Here is a 13,413-nt window from a genome sequence, read left to right on the forward strand (position 1 = left end):
TATTTATTTGCTTATTTATTTATTTAACTATTGCTCGGGTTTTTTTCCCTCGGCAACGTGTCGTATTTTCACTACTGCGATAGTGTTAAATTATTAACAAGGTGTTGACGCTTGCTGTAAAACGTGGGCAGTTTACAATGTCATGCTGTATGCAATCAATAAATATATTTTTTAAGCAAATATTTTTTTGAACAAAATGTACTCTTTCAAACTGCACGGAAACTGGTGGTATCTCCAGCATATGCACGTCTCTCCGTCTCTCCCCTTACACAAAAAACGCAACAACCCCCCGTGTAGTATTTTCAGAATGTTGGGACAAGTGCTGATAGCGAGCACCTATGAAAGCCGGGATTATCGTCGAGGGATTGGTGTGTCCAACGCTGTGCCCGGTAGCATTTCTCTCCAATGTTGACGTTTACACAACGCACCAGATCCTCACTTAAGGCTGAGTTGATCTAGGCGAGACCCAGCACTGATTTAAAATATTCGTCAGTGATATTAGCCGTGAGCTGGAATCAATCTCGGGATACCGTTGTTCGTAGCGCAGTACGCTAACCGCCACACTCCCCACCACAGATTGTACACAACAGAGAGTCCTTTTAAGGGAAGGAAATGTCTTAATTATTTGAGTACCTGTGCCGTCATATGTATGAGTCAGCGGGAAGCACAGCCTTACTTCAAGAGTTCCCGACAGGTGCCACCATCAAATGTAACGCTCCTGCCTGCCGACTAATGCGTTGCTTCCGGCCTGAGTAACGCGACATTCCTCCTCACGCGTTCGATCAACATCACCTATTCAGAAAGTACTCGCCTCGGGGTGTTTCAAATCACGTTGGGTGTTTCCTTTAAAAAAAAAAACTACATTTTGGCGAATGTTAGCGGGAGGAAGTGGTAGCACAGTGAGAGTGATTCACGCACAGCGCTCCGGAACCTACCCCACATGAGTTGAAGTCCTGATAAGGCCGACCGAGCGTGGCGAGTGACGTCTTGAACCAGTCCTGGGCCACCGCTCCCAAACATCACCAATCCTCACTCACCAACGTGCTGAAAAGCGTGTTCAACAAACTCCCACGGTACCGACACGGGATTACAGCGCTCGATTGACAGAGGGCCGTGAATTATTTTACTCTCAAAATGTAAAACGCATATGCGATAGCCGGACTCATTCGTTTAGAACTACTTCTTTGTGTTTAGTTTGCTTTTCTTGCCCCGCACCTCCGATGAGAACGGTTGGCTACGTACGGCGGATAGGGAAAATGTTGCAATGCATTACAGCCTAGCATTCGGGTTGATCACTGGGTAAACCACTCAAATGAGGAAATTGAATCTCATACTTCAGGGAAATAACTCGCACATGAAAAGGGATATTACTAAGTTCTATTTATAGCTCTTCTCAGTTTTGATTGAATGACTTGTGCTGATGTGTGCAATAAGTGTGGCCATTGAAAAAGCCTTACGTTGTTATTGCTTACAATCAATTAAAATTGGAGTGCATTCATGTTGTAAAATCTAGCTTGTAATTAATGTCAGGTAAATATTAGGCATCTGTCCGGGGGATTACATACCTAAAACACTGGCTTCGTTTTCAAAATAAATATTTTATACAAAAGTCTCAACCGGGAAGAGGTGCATGTCCTCGGGAAGATTGATTACGTTCATAAATTTAAATTAAATAAAACTGTCAAATACAGGAATATGGTGCAAATTAACATGGCAGCATAATAGTACACGTATTCTATTGAAACCAATAATGTATAACCAGGATACCTTAAATGCCTTACACTTTTTTTTAAATAGTTGACATTCACGAAGCATGTGAATGCAATCGCTCTTGAGATGCAACCGCATCTCAAATCAGTGAGACGTGCATATCACGTGGGAAAAGGAAGCGCATGTACAGTTTAGCCAATGTTGTTGCACAGGGAGATGGGTGAGATTGCAGCGTCTATAGAGTTATGGCAGCAACTGGTGCCCTGTGCAGAAGGGGCATCTGGTGATGACTCCAGTCCCAAGAGATACGTAAAAAAAATGCACTCAGTGCCCTAGTGTGATTGGCTTGGAAGCCGGCGCCATCAATTAAAACGCAGCCAGCTGTACAAATTATACCCCTGTCCCCTACCCCCTCTTCGTAGTCTGGCGCCTGGGCCCCTCTGGCTCGTGGACACAGGTGCAGTTGCACCGCCTGCACACTCGATCGATAGCCTCGCCACTGTGTCCGCTACGTCTTGGGAAATCCCCTCGGGAGAACTGTGTTCCTGTTGGCGTGCCCCCCCCCCCCACCAATGTTGCACGTGCGACTGGAAGAACACGACAATGGGTGTCTCTCGCTCGTATCACTTCTCGCCCGGTCGTTGGAGCCAAACAAGCAGCAGGTGGCAGTATGTGGACAATGGAACGAGCGGCTGCATTCAAACTTCGGATTTCTTTATTTCTTTATTTATGCTAGAAAGCTTCACGGAGTCGTCGGACGCTTTTTTTTGTCGGGATGGCCCTGCGATGGGTTTTTATGTTAAATGTTGTTAACCCATTAATTGTATAAACTACCGGTGGGATGAAACCGGAGCGCCCGGAGAAAACTTACTCGCGAGGGGGAAACACACTATCCCCACGCAGATGGAAACAGGTGGTAATTCGTCCACTTGCCGTACCGCCTTCTCCAGGGTACGGCATCTCCACGGCAGGGGAGATGTCACAACATTTGTGCCATCCACCAAAAACTCGTCTCCACAGCGCTACACTACAGGCCACGTGCATATCGCCCACCATCGCCCGGCTGGATTTCATAATTCGTGGCCACTCGCCTTCACGTACAGAGAATGTGTGAATTGTCACGGCTCGTAGTCACGACGAGCCAGAACGCCGATTAAGCTGCGCTTGGCTGCTGGCCAGACCCCTCGGGCGTTCAGTTGCAGGAGTCGAGAGTGCGGACCCCTGCAAGCGGCGGGGACTCCTGGAGTTGGAGCTCGCAGGCAGAGCCGTCCATAGGGGGGGGTGGGGGGGGGCAAGGGGCCAAATCCCAGCGTGTGGGCAACGCCTTCAAACCAAACCAGAAGTATTACATCTGACACTGTGACGTTAAAGTGCGCCCCCCCCCCCACACAAAGGGCGGGGCCCAGGACGGTCGCTCCGATTCGCCATATCCTAGTGACGGCTCTGCTCGAAGCATTCGGTCACCGCTGGCTGGATCATGAGCTTCCCCAGAGAGGCCCGGGTGCGAAGTGAACGCTGAGCCACTGATTTCCCCCCCCCCCCCCGCGCCAGACCCCTCCTCAACAGGTTCCGAGACCACCAAGATGTATGTGCACTGGGGCTGAACGATTAATCGATTTCAAATCGAAATCGCAATTTGAAACAATGCGATTAGCAAATCGCAAAGGCTGCGGTTTTTTGCGATTTGAAAAGTCCTGTTACTTTCTTATTGGAATTGTTTTATTTTTTTATTATTATAACTTATTTTATTTAACTTAACAATGGTTCTATGTTTGATTTAAGTTCTCATTCTTGTATAGAGCAGTTCATATATTGATGGTATAATGTGGTAATGCGCCATCACATGTTTTAAATCTATTACACAGTGAACATTGAACTGAAGCTCGACTTTGAAAAATGTTAATCGCAATATCTGTCAGAAAAATCGCGTTCGGATATTTCTCCCAAAAATCGTTCCAGCCCCATCGTGCATCCAAAGCCCGCACAGGGCGCGCGGTGGCGCTCGGTAGACGACGACATCGCGAGCCGCCGCCGCCGCGTGCCGAGAGACGCACATGGTGGATGGCGGTCGCCGCTGACCAAGCTGATCGCTTGTCTGAGGACGACGCCGCTGCATTGCGCACATCGAGAAGGAGGAGAAGCTGCTGCTGCTGCCTGACTCGACGCAAACGCACACGATGAATACACACGTCATGATAATGAATTAGTCGCGGCTTTGATTCAACGGCCTAGATTTACTTTGATCGTTTTTACCATCTAATTTGCTTTTGATTTTGGGGGGGGGGGGGGCTTTTTTGTTCTGTCTTGTTTGTACAGTTGGGTTCGTTTCATTAGCGCAATTCGATACGTGAAGATAATTTGCATTAAATTTGAAAAAAGTACTCAATCATTGATGCCCACATTCGTTATTCGAGGCATGTGACGTGAGCATGATCAATGAATCGATGCTTCGTTGCGTCCCTAATTTATACCACTGCAGTATTACACGTACATTTTAGAATAACTTACATTGCAGGTGTAAAGGTCCAGGACCGGTTTCCGATGTAACTCGCACTAGCTGCTATGTATGTGCGTACAGCATGTTGAACTTCTTTCGTACCGCACGTAGCCAACCGTGCTATTCGGAGGTGCGGAGGAAGGACCGCTCTCCACAAATAAATATAAAGATCCATCTTCTTGGTTCTTTCGGTAAAGTCACGTAGAAGGGAAATAATAAAATCATAAAAATAAAACATAATAAAATAATTCTCACGACGTTTCGGCCACAACGCAAGCAGCCGTCCTCAGCGGTCTCCCCGACAGACCTGGTCTTCACCTGAGAACGGCTGCTTGCGTTGTGGCCGAAACGTCGTGAGAATTATTTTATTATGTTTTATTTTTATTATTTGATTATTTCCCTTCTACGTGACTTTACCGAAAGAACCAAGAAGATTAATCCCTGCAGTCACGAAAGCTTTAAATCGAAATATAAAGATCCAGTCGCGTAACTATCGTGGGGGCAGGAGCTGCCTCGCCCCCCACCCCTTGTAGCCAAAGCTACGAGTTTAGGGCCCCCTTGGCAACACAGTGGGATATGTTTTCAACAGCAGTGTAAAGGAACAAAGACGGATGTAATTTTTGTGATATATAGCCTAGGTGCGACCGCGCGAGACAAATCAAATATTGGGGCTCCACCTGACCAATTGCCGCACCCCCTTAGCTGATGATGTAGTTACGCCACTGCAAAGATCCCCCGTATAGCCTTGACGGACTATTGGGGCAAGTGCTGTTAGCGAGCACCTATTAAGGCCGGAACGGCACACGAGGAGGTGGGTGGCCAGCACCACGCCAGACCACCTTTATCTCCCCAGTGGTGATGTTTTTACACACCGCACCAGGTACTCATTTTGAGGCTGAGTTCACCTAGAGGAGCCCCATGATCGGTTCCGATAAACGCCGTTGGTGTTGGCACACATGTGGACACGCACAGCACACACTGAAATGCATGGGCAATGCAAAGCTGGGTCATTGATCCGTTTTGTATGTCACAAATTACATTTAAACGATTTTCACACATTCACGCTGACGTTTTTTGGCACTTGACATTTCAGGTCTGCACAGATCCTACGACATTTTGTGAGAATAGGTAAAATATATACACATGTCCGTTTAATTATTGTGGAACTGACACATTTGGTCCGGTGCTCCCTACATGGGCAAGATGAGTTGGAAATGAGAATGTGATATCGTTTGCACAGGTGGCACTGGGTGCATGCGAATGAGATTCATCGCACCGTGATGCTTTGCCTTAATTTCTCAAAAGTACATGCAATAACAAGGACGTGAGACCTTTGCACGAGGCATCAATCTCAGAGTTGTTACGAAGAAGAAGAATAGGTAACTCCGGAAACTGTTTTAAAATACTGGTGCCCTATAATAATAATCATCATCATTTTATTACATTTTACAGCTCATTGTCAATCCATTGCTGGACGAAAGGCCTCCCCACACTTTACAGTAATGAGGGTTGTTTTGACCATACTTCACCACACCGTTCACTGTGGGTTGATGTAGCCCACCAACGATGTTAGCTTTGGCCGGCAACTGAACTCGTTTCGCGCATTGTGCTAACAACTGCACCGCAGCTCCCCCCCCCCACCCCGCCCAAACAATAACGTCTCTGTAATAATTAGAATAATACGATGCGAACAAATTACAACATTGACATTTTGAGCTTGTAGCCGAGATGTGTTTAGTGACCTGTGGGCATGCGATGGACAAAGACGACGTGTCTCAGCAGATAGCCCCGTGACACGCAGCATTTACATAAAACAAATGGTTGGAAGGGCGCGCTGAATACTAATACTGTAATATGAAACATGGGCAATCATATTATGGGTCAATAATCCAACACACATTGTTTCACATGGTGCCACCGCGTTTTGGGTTTTTTTTCTTTCGGAATATTCACATATCTTTAATCGTATAACATCAGTGTATATTAAGCATTATTACATGTTAGGGCTGTGTGGTAAGAGTGAATGGTCGAATTTTTGACAGTGTGCGGGTTCGAATCCCAGTTGTGGTCACCCAAATATATTTCATCTCATCGCTAAAATGAGCACCACTTTGTGAATGGACAATAGTCGTTATCTTGTGGAGAGACTTAACCCGGCCATAGGAATGTCCAATTCCTACCACTGGCTTAGGTCTCTAAACAGCAGAGCCAAATGTATATCACAATAAATTAGTTTGTATACTGTACATAGCACCTGGATTTAAAACATAGTGAACATAATTTGTATCTGTCGATGGGATATCACCTATAAGAGGCAACATTTTGAGAAGCTTCATAAATGCCAGACCAAAAACTTCTGCTGAAATGTGTCCACGAGCCACCGTCCAGGGCATGAGATGCTGAACGAGATGCTTTACATAAGGGGGCTCAACGTTCTTTTAAACCATTAAAAAAAATGTATTATTCCAGGTAAGGCCCGCTGAGCTATTCAGCTATTTTTCAGCAGCAACCTGGCCACAAATGATAGCTCAACCAAGTGGCTCATCGTGTGGAAATTATAGCAGCCAAATACTCTGAACGCGTGTTTTGTAAATGTCGAGGGGAAACCCGAAGGACCTGGAGAAAAATCCACACGACCGCGGGGAGAGAGACACCGCAAACTCCAAATATACAGCAGGCGTCAGGGTCGGGATTGAACCTACGCCCTCCTGTATACCAGGCGAGGTAGTTAACATCTCGTCACGGTTTGACAAGGGAGGTAGCACTCACGATATTTAATGAGGCGGTGCACACAATTCCAGTGACAAATTGCCAGCCATAACAATGTAGAATTTCCCCCACTGATTCAGGGCTGCAAACAGTTTATGGTCAATGACTCGATGCTTATCGGAGCAGGATGTATTTTACTTGTTTGAAGCGCAGTGTATAATTGCAATGGTGTGAACCGCGTGAGTCAGATCTGCCCCAATTGTTTTTACTCTACCAAACAACAGTATCGGGACATGAGTATTTTTCCAAGTAAGACTGAACACGCACATATGTAGAAGCCCCTCTGCCCATCCTATGGCGTGGTAGTCGTGGCAGTTGTACGACCGTACTTCACCACGCTGGAATGTGTGAGTAGTTGGTGAAGGGGGGGGGGTGCCCAGCACCGGTTCAGATATCACTCGTCACCGATGCTGATGGCCATGAGCGGACATTAACTCGGGTTTGATGGGTTCATAGTAAAGTGCTGTCTCAACACTCCCTCGATAACTGAGACGATGACAAAGAATAAATACTGAACAAAATAACGGAAGGAAATGGATTAATGTGTGTGATTCATTCAAACAAATGAGAAACTTTACACAATGAACCACATAAATGTTTTAAAATTCCTGGTTTTTGTGTTTATTTTGTCGTCCTTCCTCCGTACCTCCGATTAGCGCGGTTAGCTACGTACGGTGCAAAAGAAGTTAAATGTACATGTACCCATTTATAATTGTGGGTATAAAAAAGCGGGCGGGGATTTAAAACTAATTTGCCCACTACAACTGCCGGGCTGGGAGAACGTTCCGGTAAATCCCGAGATCATCGTTACAACAACGGCATCGTCTCTTGAATATTGATGAGAAATAAGATTACATGACCGAATATAAATTGTAACAAGTTCACCGTTAAAATACAAATCGTGATGGGTCACTTAAACGTCAATTCGTGACTGCTGTTCAGAGCGTTCACGATTAGCTGACGCTTGTGCAAGGGAATCAATGCGTGTCACCGCCATCCGCACGACAAAGGGTGATTCTTCGGCACCTACAGTTTGACATTTCAATGAATATCTGCCATTGCCTGTAGTGAACATTGGCAAACCGAACTTAGGTAACCTGGAGATAACCGCAACATTGCAGGAACCTTCTACAGTTGATGTTGTTAAATTGTTGCGGATATTTGAATGTTAACGCTTTACAACATTGATGTATACAGTACCTGACTGTCTTATTTTTTGCTTATATTACACTTGTCGATCGACAGTTCTCGCATGTAGTGGGGCAAAGTGTGGGTAACCCTCACCTTTTGTCAGATGTTGGCCAGCGTGGAATAGGTAAAGGAAAAAAACAGATGCCCTCTAGAGCTCCTTCTACCAACAGTGGTGTGAGCAGGAAGTTGCAGGAACTTTGCCTTTATTTTATATAACCTATTGACCTTTTCTATAACCTAATCCATTCATCGATTGTCTTTCCAGACCAACATTATCCGACAGCGTGTTTGAGCAAGCAAACCCTGGCGCGGTTTCGCCCTTCAGGGTCTCATCAACGGAGTGGGACTTGTTTGAACAAATTCTGCTGGGTATCTAGATGTTATTGGCAAGTACTCATATCAACTAAGGGGCTCTGTTCAAGAACAACAACGCATCATGAGTTTGTATATTAAAACGACAAGATGTCACAATTTTACACCACAAAATGTCGAATGCTATCTCATATATTCGAAAGGAATATTTTTTTTTCAATTATGTTGCTTTGTATGAAAAATTGTACTTTTTTTTAGCTGCATCTGTTTTTGTATTTTATACGAAACCCATCTCTCCACTGAACAAGATATTTGTATTATTGGTTCTTTCGGTAAAGTCACGTAGAAGGGAAATAATAAAATAATAGAAATATAAAACAATAAAAAGTATTACGACGTTTCGACTGCAACACAAGCAATCATCATCAGGTGTTAAATCCACCTCAAAAAATTACAATTAAATCTGCTTATCTGGGACGCCACAGCGTGCTCCCATCGAATTAGGCGACATCTGTCCGGCGGCTGGACGAAGCACGCGTGAAACAAGCGGATTGACTGCGGCGGGAGTAACGTGGACAGCAGTAGCAATTGTAGAAAGTTTTCACGGAAGGCCGACGAAACATACGTGCTTCGGGCCTACAAGAACCCGAATCCGGCCCTGTTCCCTGTGCCATGTGGATCATTTTGTTTTCACTGTAATACTTCACTCCGCTGGTCAGTGTTGGGTTGATGACGGCGGGAAGCATAGACGTGGGAGCAAATGAGGTCCAGGATTTTTGCTGCCCACCACCGGAGCCTCACAGGGCCCTCGCGTGATGTATCATGAACTCCACTTGCATCGTTCCCATGCTGCAACCTGGTGCTGAGTTTGAACACAGGGCGGTGAGATCGCCTCGCGGTGGCGCGCCGTCCGTGGCGTGTTGCCGAGAGGGGATTAAATGTTAAAATCCAGCGAGAGTGTGGGGGGGGTCTGATTATAATTAATGACGAGGATAAAAATGCACCGTCTGCTTCACAGGGACAGTTAAAGACCCACTCGTGTTGCTCGCAAGAATAGGCCATTGTGTGCCGGCGTCAGGGTCCATTTGTTGTTTTACAAAACAAATTTTTTTTTTGCAATTTGCACATTCGGGATGATTCACACGGCAGCGATCATCGCCCACACAACTGCCAGACGAATGCTCCCAGGTCACTCTTGCAAATGAGACTCGTTCTGGTCTTTCTCATTCTCACCTGGTTAAACAAAATAAATGTGACGTTTGACTCCCGCACAATGAACATGTGGGAAGCAATCGATCGATACCACCACATCCCTCACCTGCCGACACTGCTGCAGTGATACCTGAAGGGTGGTCCAGATGTCTTGTGATCCCCAATTAATTGACCCCTAACATTTTTTTTTACTTTAAATATTAATTTATATTTGAAATAAACCTTCCTTTAAAAATGTTCAGTTTTAGAGCATTAAATGATGGTTATAAGACATCTGGACCAGCCGTGTACATCTCAATGATAATAATATGTTATTGAGATCAGGTTCATATACGTTGGGGCATCTCAGAATGCTCTACATCTCATCTCAATTGAAAGGGCACTCCCCTTGACAGATATCCCCGTGGACAAAATATGTTTCAACACCTGGCCTGCAAATGGGCTTTTGTCTGCCAGTCGGTGCCAATGATTGCTACGCATAATCCCAAAAGAGCAATTTGCTGGTAATTGTCTAATTTGGCAAATTATTGAGTGCAATTGGTTTCGCCAAATACATTTAGACGCCATGCCCTCCATATTCTCGGCAGTGCCTTTCGTAAGATAAGACGATCCAGAAAAAGACGTATTTGTTCAAAAAGGCTTTTTTTGCAAAAAATATAATTTGAACTAGTTTGGAATGTGATGCGTTTCATTTGTATAATTGTAATGTCTTAGCTGTCGCGTGTTAAAGTAACTGCAGATCGCAGTTGGGTTGTAAAGTGCCCTGTGAGATTGTAAGCTTCGAAAAAGCAATGGATGAGGGTAATGTTGTACTGATTTCCTTCAGCGTTGAGTAAAGATCTATTGCAATGCTGCGTAGTCGTTTATTCCGAAATAATCATAATTAAAATCACCACGGTACAAGATGATCAATTTCACCAATATATTATATGCCGACAAATAAAGCTCGCCAAAAGTCAAAGCTAAATTATTATGCAAAGCTATAAAATAAAGAAATATCCATTCAAATTCGCAATTTAATAAATTATTTATGCCACATAGCTAATATCTAAAGAGTTTTTATTTCACTACCATGCAGCCATAAAGTAAGGCATTACAAATATATGCATTACATTTATATCTTAAAAGAAATACCTTCACACGAGTAGCGAATGGAATGTGCTACCATCCATTGGCAAACAAAATTGTGTCAAAACATCAGTATTGCACGAGCTAACAACTGTGAAAAGAAATTGCAGGTTAAAGAAAGATTATTTGTACAGAATTCAAACACAAACAACTCAAAATTCAGTTGACTCAAAAGTTGCTGAGCGCTAAGCCAAAAGCACAAATAAAAAAAATAGCAGTGGAAATTCCACATTACAATGTCGGGGCCTGGTGTTTCCCATGGACCAGCATTGTTTACTTCCCACACAAAGATCATCTAATTTTATGTACCTCTAAAAGTAAGACAAGGTGTGTCAATTCTGATCCATAATCAAATTGGTGAGTATTCTTCACAGTGTATAGCTGCTATCATATGACATGTTCCCACAGGCATTCAAAACGTCATCCTTTCCCACGTCCCAGCCACCTCATCACCATTAAATTCAAAATCCGCAGGGCAGAATTTTCTACTTTCCTTCTCTCGGCTGCTGCTAGCAGCCCATTCCGATTAAGGTTATTTTCTTGTGAATTACATGTGACAGGCCTACTGAGGGTTCCGAGTAAACACACTCTCCCCACTGCCATTTGCATGAATGTTGCTGCCAGAAAGCCGCAGGCAGACAGCTTCTCAGCACACGTAGCGTCCTGCACCCACACGCCTGCACCTTAATGCAGCGGCAAAATCGGGGGGGGGGGGGGGGGGGGACCGACAAGAAGAAAATGTGAGGACCGACGATGGTGAATTGAGAAATTGAGAAGATGAATCACTGCCATGAAATATTAACTGGGACCACGGCTGATTGGTTTGCTGGTCATATTAAGGCTGCTTCAGCGTCATTGAAATAGTCACAACTCTACTTGAACTGGAGACAGCTTTCACAGTAAAGCAATTTAATATTATTGTTATTATTTAAAGATACTGCTGCCGTGATTTGCATAGGTTTAATGAAAGACGATAAATTCAAGCCAACATCCCCCTACTCTGGCATAGACCACGAAGAAGAACACATTTTAATTAGGAGGTTGTTTTTTAATGTAAACAACTAAATAACACACCGCCAATAAATAAGCTTCGTATGCAAGATGTAATTTTGAAACACTGTAAGAGGAGCTATGACAATAAAATAATTTATTAGGAGCAAAGTGGAACTTACATTGAATATGGAATTGCAGTATAAAATAAAATAAAAACAATCCAAAGCATGATAAACAGTTATAGGACACGTAAAATTACAATTAATTCAGTAGTCATTTCAGTGCACCTCGGTCAGTCAAATACATCGGGCATTTTTCAAAGAGCATTGTTAGCTATCGCGTTAAGAGCGCATGGTAAGTTCAAAATAATTCGCGAGTTTATTTTGTATTATCAATCCCACCCAACTGTGCATATTTAGTTCCTGAAAACTTAAACGAAACTTCAAAAAGTAACAAATGCTCAATCATAAATGAAATACATCCCTTTTGTTGTTTAAAGAATGCGTACACGTGCATGCATACCGAAAATATCCTGCGGCTTTTTTTTATCAATCAAAATTCATTCATAAATGCTTTTAACTAGCAAAACATTCTAAAAGTTTAATATACATTGCATAAGAATATAATAATTTCATTAAACATCTTCTCTTAGGCTGTAGACATGGCATGGTGGCCCAGCACGTAACGTAAATTGATGTTCATTCCTAAACAGCAGGGGGGTTCACACCACTCAAAACCGACAGACATATCTCCATTGATTTACCATTGACTGCCATGCATTACGTTAACAGCACATGCTGTTGTTAGCTTTAGCATGTGACGAGCAAGACGGGACGGTTCCTACTCCCGTACTCAAATATTGACACGAGTGTTTTGCGCGAATGTTAGAAACCCTCAGCGTTGCGCACCGAACAGATCGTGGAGGATTCGGTGAAGGCAGTAACTGAACACTTGGTGGTGGAGTGGAGAAAGATAGACGCAGGAAACGAACATTGCTTCAATGCATTACGACAGTGATTGTTAACCTTCATTGCAGCCTTGCACCCCTTTGGTTCTCAATCATAAAAAAAAACAGTGTAATGTTAATACATTCATAGGGGTTTGATGAAACAAAGTAGTTGTACTTACGTGCCCGTGTTTAATTTGTGTTCTGATGATTTACCTTTAAAACAATGAATCTGGCCACGTCTCGCACTCCCAGAAAGGGCATCTGAGCACCTCCAGGAGGTTGCGTGCACCCCAGGTTAAGAAGAGGAACCACCACTGCACTCCGGAGTAGTTACCGGTCAAGTCTCAAGACAACAATCCGTGGTTTACTGTGGCACCCATTTAGGGAGGGAGTGAGCTCTCCACCCCCCCCACCCCCCCCAGGATTTTTTTTCTCCATCCCAATATCGCATGCAGCTTGCCCAGATGAACAGGTTTTGCAATGGCTCAGCGCCCACTGTTGCGTGAATCAGTCTCCACTTTGTTTTTAGAATTCACAGGCCTTTGTTAATCTACTGCTAGATGAAGGCCTCGCCAAGCCGTGGGTTTTTAATACGTAACTTTTTGTCATTAGCTCCCAATTGTATCTCAATTATGGTCACGGCAGCATGTCG

The sequence above is a fragment of the Lampetra planeri genome, chromosome 10, assembly GCF_965212315.1.
Source record: "Lampetra planeri chromosome 10, kcLamPlan1.2.h2, whole genome shotgun sequence".
NCBI classification, from domain to species: Eukaryota; Metazoa; Chordata; class Hyperoartia; order Petromyzontiformes; family Petromyzontidae; genus Lampetra; species Lampetra planeri.